Below are 6030 nucleotides of genomic sequence, written 5' to 3' on the forward strand. Positions count from 1 at the left end.
CAGCCACTGCAAGGCCTGCAAAGCATTTTCAGAGCGCCCAACATGCAGCTGAGAGGCTAAAATGGGTTGTTCTGTAGAGGGTCGCACTTGGTATCAGGGGAGGAGATATTCAATCTGTCTTAAATGCTCTAGAATGTAAATGGATGCATCATTTAGACACTATCCAGAATGGATTGAATGAATTAGATGCCAGCAATGCACAGCTATCATGTCTAGTTACAGAATAGGATCAGTGTTCTTTTGATTCCTGTCTTCTACACGCCATGTAGCCTAGTTAACCTATCCCCTCCTATATAGGCTTTCAAGGCACACTATCTACGATAAACCTAAGTTAGGATCAGCATCAGTAAAACTTGCCTTTGAAGTACTTTGCTTAGTATGATAATGACAACATACGAGGTCATGTTGCTATCAATTAAACAATATGCACCCTTCTATAAGTCATGCCTTTATGTTTAGATTTAACATGCTCCACCCATAATTTCACTATATTGAATATGATCCTCAATGTGTAACATAAGAGGCATGATTAACATTTCACAGAGTATCCGTTATCACTGGGAAACAACATGTGATCTATTTAAAATGCATGATTTCAATATTTGATTTGTCATGTTTTTACCGTCCTTGAAAACGCTGTCAGGATCGCACTACCTTTGCATTGGAGGTATAATATGGACACAGTAGCGCATCAGTACACAATGTGTCTTTGCAAATATATGAATTCATGTCTATGGTTTTGGAGTGCTTTATTTCGCGTAGACCAAATGCATTTTCATGTTGTCTCATCCACATCAGGCCCATGACAACCTTGAGTGGACCAATTTCAAACTGTTTTTAATTAGTTCTGCCCTATTATAGCCCTCCTAGCTCTTACTTCATAGTTAAGTTGATTTTGTCAAATTTAATACGTCTCTTAGTGCTGAATTATTTTTTTTGTGTCATTACAGCCTTCCTTGACCACTAGTGGTCTTTTTTCCAATTCCCTCAAACGGAACCGCATCCCACCGGCGGACCCTACTCATCCTGACTACGCGGGTGGTAGAATCCAATGACTGCATCTGCGACATAGAGCGTGCACGCCCCTGGTCGTTCAGTCCAGTGCTTTATGGATTCCCACACCAGTGCTCCGTTTACAAGCTGGTGAACTGACGCGCTTCTCTTTAGAAGGAGGTATGTTTGAGCTGCAGCCTTCGCTTCACAATACTTTATTCTCATGGGGGTGGAGTGTTTTAATTACTCTTTATTTATTTATATTCTTAGAAACACGGAGCATTACGAACTATATGCTGCACCCTTGATGAAATCTTAAGTCATTTGAAGGCAGTTTGAAGTAAGTTTTTGTTTAACACAGTGAAGTGTTTACTTGATTGACAAGCAGTTTTTAATGCTCACATCTGCTTTGTCATATGATACTGATGGCATGAAAACTTTTGTTTCAGATTGCCATCCAGGTTCCCTCTCTGCTGTAGGAGCCCACTAGCCCACTCTGACCAATTGCCCACCACAGACATGGGTGGACAGAGGTAATTTTTACCCCAACCCTTGTTTGTTTTGGATGCTTCCAGCATGTTGCACTGTAATTAATCCTCTTTAAAACACTAAAAGTCATTTTTAATACTTCTTAGGTGCCCCCAGTCCTGAGGAAGACTCTATTGTAAGGATTTAGGTTACCCTACACTTTCATTGGATCGAAACGTCGACAAGTCCACTTCTTATGCCAATGTGGACAACAGTGTTTTCTTCACTGCGCCAAACTAAACATAATGTCTCTGAATATTTGTTTTAAGCCCTGCGTCAGGCTGGACAGGCTTTTGTAGATAATACTTTTGATGTATATATTGTCACCGCCCTTCAGTTTTTCCACTGAATCCTCACTTTTGCACTTTGCTAAACCTTCCCTTCCTTGGGGCACCACTGCAAGAATCATTCAGATATGTGCTGTTTTTTTAACATGTCAACATGTGTTCAATATGATTAAACAATGTTGAACAGGAAGTGTTTGTGAGTAATTTAACAAATGCTATCACAAATTATTGCTTGTTTTCAATTGTGTTCCACTGGGACCATTTTCTTCTGTACCTTTATTCACCCAGGTCTTAGTGATGTTTGTGGGTCATACCCATTGTTTGTAAATGCTGGGACACAGGCTTGCATAGGTTTTGTAGACCACCATTCTATTGTAATTGTACATTTTATTTATATAGTGCTTACCACCCCTGACGTGGCATTGAAGCGCTTTGCACCAAGTCGCACAATATTCCGGAATCCAAGATCAGAGTTAACTAGTTAGTATATCAGTAGTATGTGCCTCCTTTCTTCCCTTGAAGAGTTGTTGTGGTAGGTCTGTAAAGTTTGTGCTCTGGAGTCTCATGCGTTTAGCAGTGTCTTGAGACATTTCAGTGTCCCTTAAAAGAGAGAGGAGTGACAATGCCACAAGCAGTCACTCATTGTGAGGAGGGCATCGGGGAGACATCTTCTCCTCCCAATCTCTTTAGTCTGCAGGCACAGATTGCAAGCTGTCAAGCACTACCAGTGTGCACTTTGCCAATGGCTACTGCGAGCCTTTAGCAGGTGGTTACCGCTCCATTCTTTGTTACAGCAGAAGTGGTAGCAATGCATTTTATAGACAGTTAGGAAATTGTCAGGAAGACACCCCTTTAACATCCCCTAACGTGAGACTAGCAAAGGATTGCAATTTGCGTATTGCGATTTTTATTCACAAAGTACTTTTGTGAATTGGGACTTTGTATTCACAATTTTAACTGCACTGTCTTGTTATTGACCTATTGATCCATTATTACAGAGTTGCTTCACCCAGATATTGTCAGAGAGAATGTTTATTATCCATTTGCTTCCTGTGATGTCACAGGCAGTAAATATGTAATGCAGCAATGCACCACAAGCTATGACATCACAGGCTGGGAGTGGAATGTAAACAAGCCTGGCAATTGGTACAAACAGATGTGGATGGTTTAAATGCACCTTCTAGGCATTTCGTCACTTCGTCATAGTGTTGACAAACAGACTGCATAATGTAAACGTCACTGGAGATTGTTTCTGGCTCTGAAGAAGTTAGTGGCTATTGCAGTCAGTGGCAGACCGAAAGGGACATAGACCACTGGTTTTCAAGGCCTGATGAAATTGAACTAGCCCCAATTATCTGTTAAAAGTGATCTAAAAGTTGTCTTCTTGGTCTGAATGTAAATTTAGCCCAGGACAGAAATGGTGCCACAGACTCGGTTGCCAAGCAACCCACCCTAACAATCACTATTCATAGAGCAAAAGTGACGAGGCAGTGGAAAATGTCTGCCTGGCATCATATTGCTCTTTTAGCCAAATACATTCCATAATGCAAGTCAACGGGCTACTTTGAAAGGAAAAGGGCTAGTTCTCCGATGCCATACAGTCTGGCTGTAGAACCAGTGATAGGATGGAGTTTGCCCTGGTCATTGTGACAGATGAGTTGCAAAGGGGCGTCATTCTGTCTGAGATACGGTGCCTGTCAGGAAGCTGTTACACTATTAATTGCATGTTGTTGCAGCAAGACACCAGAGGACCATTTTGCACACTTCTTCTTTCAGCCGAGCTGGGGAAATCTTATTTTCTTGTGGCTTTCTATGGGTCTGCATCTGATGGATCCTGCAGGGTCACTGCTTTCCCCCTGCGGTCTTTTGTTGGAGATATCTGGAGGTACCGTCATTTTGCGTCACGCCACGTCTTCCTCTGCTGATGGGGAGGGTCGATGTATTTAATTGTCTTGTTGCATTCAATGGGAGGGAATCACTGTTCTCGCTCTATTCCACTATCCCTTCTACAAGGCTGCTTACTTCTTTTATTTCAAATGGAATCCATGAATTCTTAATTTTTTAATTTACAGCTCCAAAAAGAAGTGCCACTCCTAGGATATTTGGGGCCCTGGGAAAAAGGGAGGATGTGAGGGCGCTCTAATTTGCTCTCAAAGTGACTTCAAAGGTAGGGACACCACATGACCATTAATCTTCTTTGGCATTGCTGAAGTGATTTGCAATCTGCAACTTCTCCAATGCAGTTATCACTAACATGGTTAAAAACATAAATACCTCGAATAAAATAAGTCCATATGTTTTAAAGCTGCATTTAGTGGATTACATTAGCCAAACTGGATGGAGAAGCTAGGTGCAGGTTTGATGAAAATGCATTATTTTACTTGAGTGTTCACTGCTCAAAGTTAACTAATTGTTTCCAGATCAGCGGATGATACACATTTCAAAGCATAGTAGAAAATAAATTGAATGACATCTCTAAGGTCACAGTGGAATTTAAGCAACATGATCTAGTGAGGTAAAAAGTTGATTCTGATAGTACTACCTTTTCATTTTTATTTGAAAGTTTTATAAAACACAGGCCAGGGTTGAAAAAATGGCAGCGAAGTGCTGTACGAATAGAGCATTAGGAATTAGGATACATATTGAATACATTCTCCTCGCAAGAAAATGAGGTGATAGAAAATAGGTGAGCAGATATACATTTTGGCAAAAAAGAATAGAAAGGAAAACATTACAATCTGACAAGAAAGGGAATCGATTGATATGTAGATTAAAAAATAAAATTCCAGCAAAACCTAAATTTCTGCCCTGGGTTTATGCTGAACACCCTGAATTTGTTCAGCGCTGTATTTGAATACTACTATATTAAATGTATTTGAATACTACTATATTACCTGGGGCCTCGCAGCCATGGTGTAGTGCTGAGTACTAGGAGAGGAGATCCTTCACCCGGGCCTCACAGTATTGTCAAGACCTAGTGGAGGGTGGCCACCCTCCCCCGTGCTTCACAGCCAAGATCCAGTGCAGTGAGGCCCAAGACAGGAAGGGCATCTCCAGCTCTACACTATGACTGCAAGATCCAAGGGCCCTGGGTCTCACCACCACCATAGCAGTACCAGGCCCCTGGGCCTCGCAGCCCCGGATAATGACAGCAAGACCCAGGGAAAGGGCCTCCAAGCCACAGTGTAGCGCTGAGAGGACAAACGCTGGAACCCAGCTTTGCCAGTCCAATCTGGCTGCTGTCTTCTCTACCAACCCACCTTTCCTCATCAGATGTCTCTTCGTGTTCGGGTGTTCTCATTGTATAAACAGATGCCTTGTTGACTGGCAACTAACAAACAACAATAATTGTCAAAGCCAGTCGGTCTCGGTAATGCAAGAGCTATTGGCTTTGTCAATGTGTTTTAGCATTGCATGGCCAGATGGTCAGTGTTCCCTAGGCAGATGCAGCACCCAAGCACCCCCAGCTGTTGCGTCGTTACTCCTTTGTGTAACCATGTACGACAAAGTATATACAACATGTCTCTTTTGAGTGTGGAGCCGAGACCTAAAACACACATAGAACATACAGACAGCATGTGACGACACATGTTGAGTCTGCATTCCTTAAATAGGGTGGTGCATATAGGAGGTTCCAGGGTGTAAACAAGAATCCACGTTAAAATCAGGGAAACTGATTGGTTAAACACACCTACGGCACAAAATGAAAACGAAGGGGGATATATGTAGCAGCTAATGGGATTTATTGAAGCACATGCGCAGCATCAGACTGCCTGGATTTTAGGCGTTCGGTGCCTCGTATACAGGGAGGGACGACTCCATTGAGCTGTCAATGAGCTTTGTCTTGATAATATGTAGAGCCTGCAGACTGAAGCTGCTCCTCCATAGTGAAAGACCATTTTCTATCATCAACTTTTCTGAATAATGCCTTTAAAGGGAAGGCCAAAAACTAATTTAGTGTTTGCATACTATTTGGAAGGCATCCTTTATTTTTAAACAAAGCACTTTAAAAAAATACCACTACTGTGATCTTGACTGGAGTCCTTTTTTTGGATTTACTGACGATGTTTTGAAACCCAGTGATAGGACAGTAGCACTTGTACAGGATTGGAGGAATGGTTTCTCCTTCATGTGTGCAACCAATAAAGGGCTTAGATCATTGAAAGCTTGTTTGTTATTGGCTGCCTGCTCTCCTCTCCCTTTAGCTTCCGTCACTAAAACA

At 42.0% G+C, this 6030-nt stretch overlaps 1 long non-coding RNA gene across 1 annotated transcript; it reads left to right on the forward strand.

Moving 5' to 3' along the window:
• Nucleotides 1-957: 957 nt before the first annotated feature.
• Nucleotides 958-1917, forward strand: LOC146810291 (uncharacterized). Its single transcript, XR_014965660.1, has 4 exons — nt 958-1173; nt 1264-1333; nt 1443-1526; nt 1629-1917. It is a non-coding gene; the product is annotated as an uncharacterized LOC146810291 (long non-coding RNA).
• The last annotated feature ends 4113 nt before the right edge of the window (nt 1918-6030 follow it).

The sequence above is a fragment of the Triturus cristatus genome, chromosome 7 (assembly GCF_964204655.1).
Source record: "Triturus cristatus chromosome 7, aTriCri1.1, whole genome shotgun sequence".
In the NCBI taxonomy this organism is placed as follows: Eukaryota; Metazoa; Chordata; class Amphibia; order Caudata; family Salamandridae; genus Triturus; species Triturus cristatus.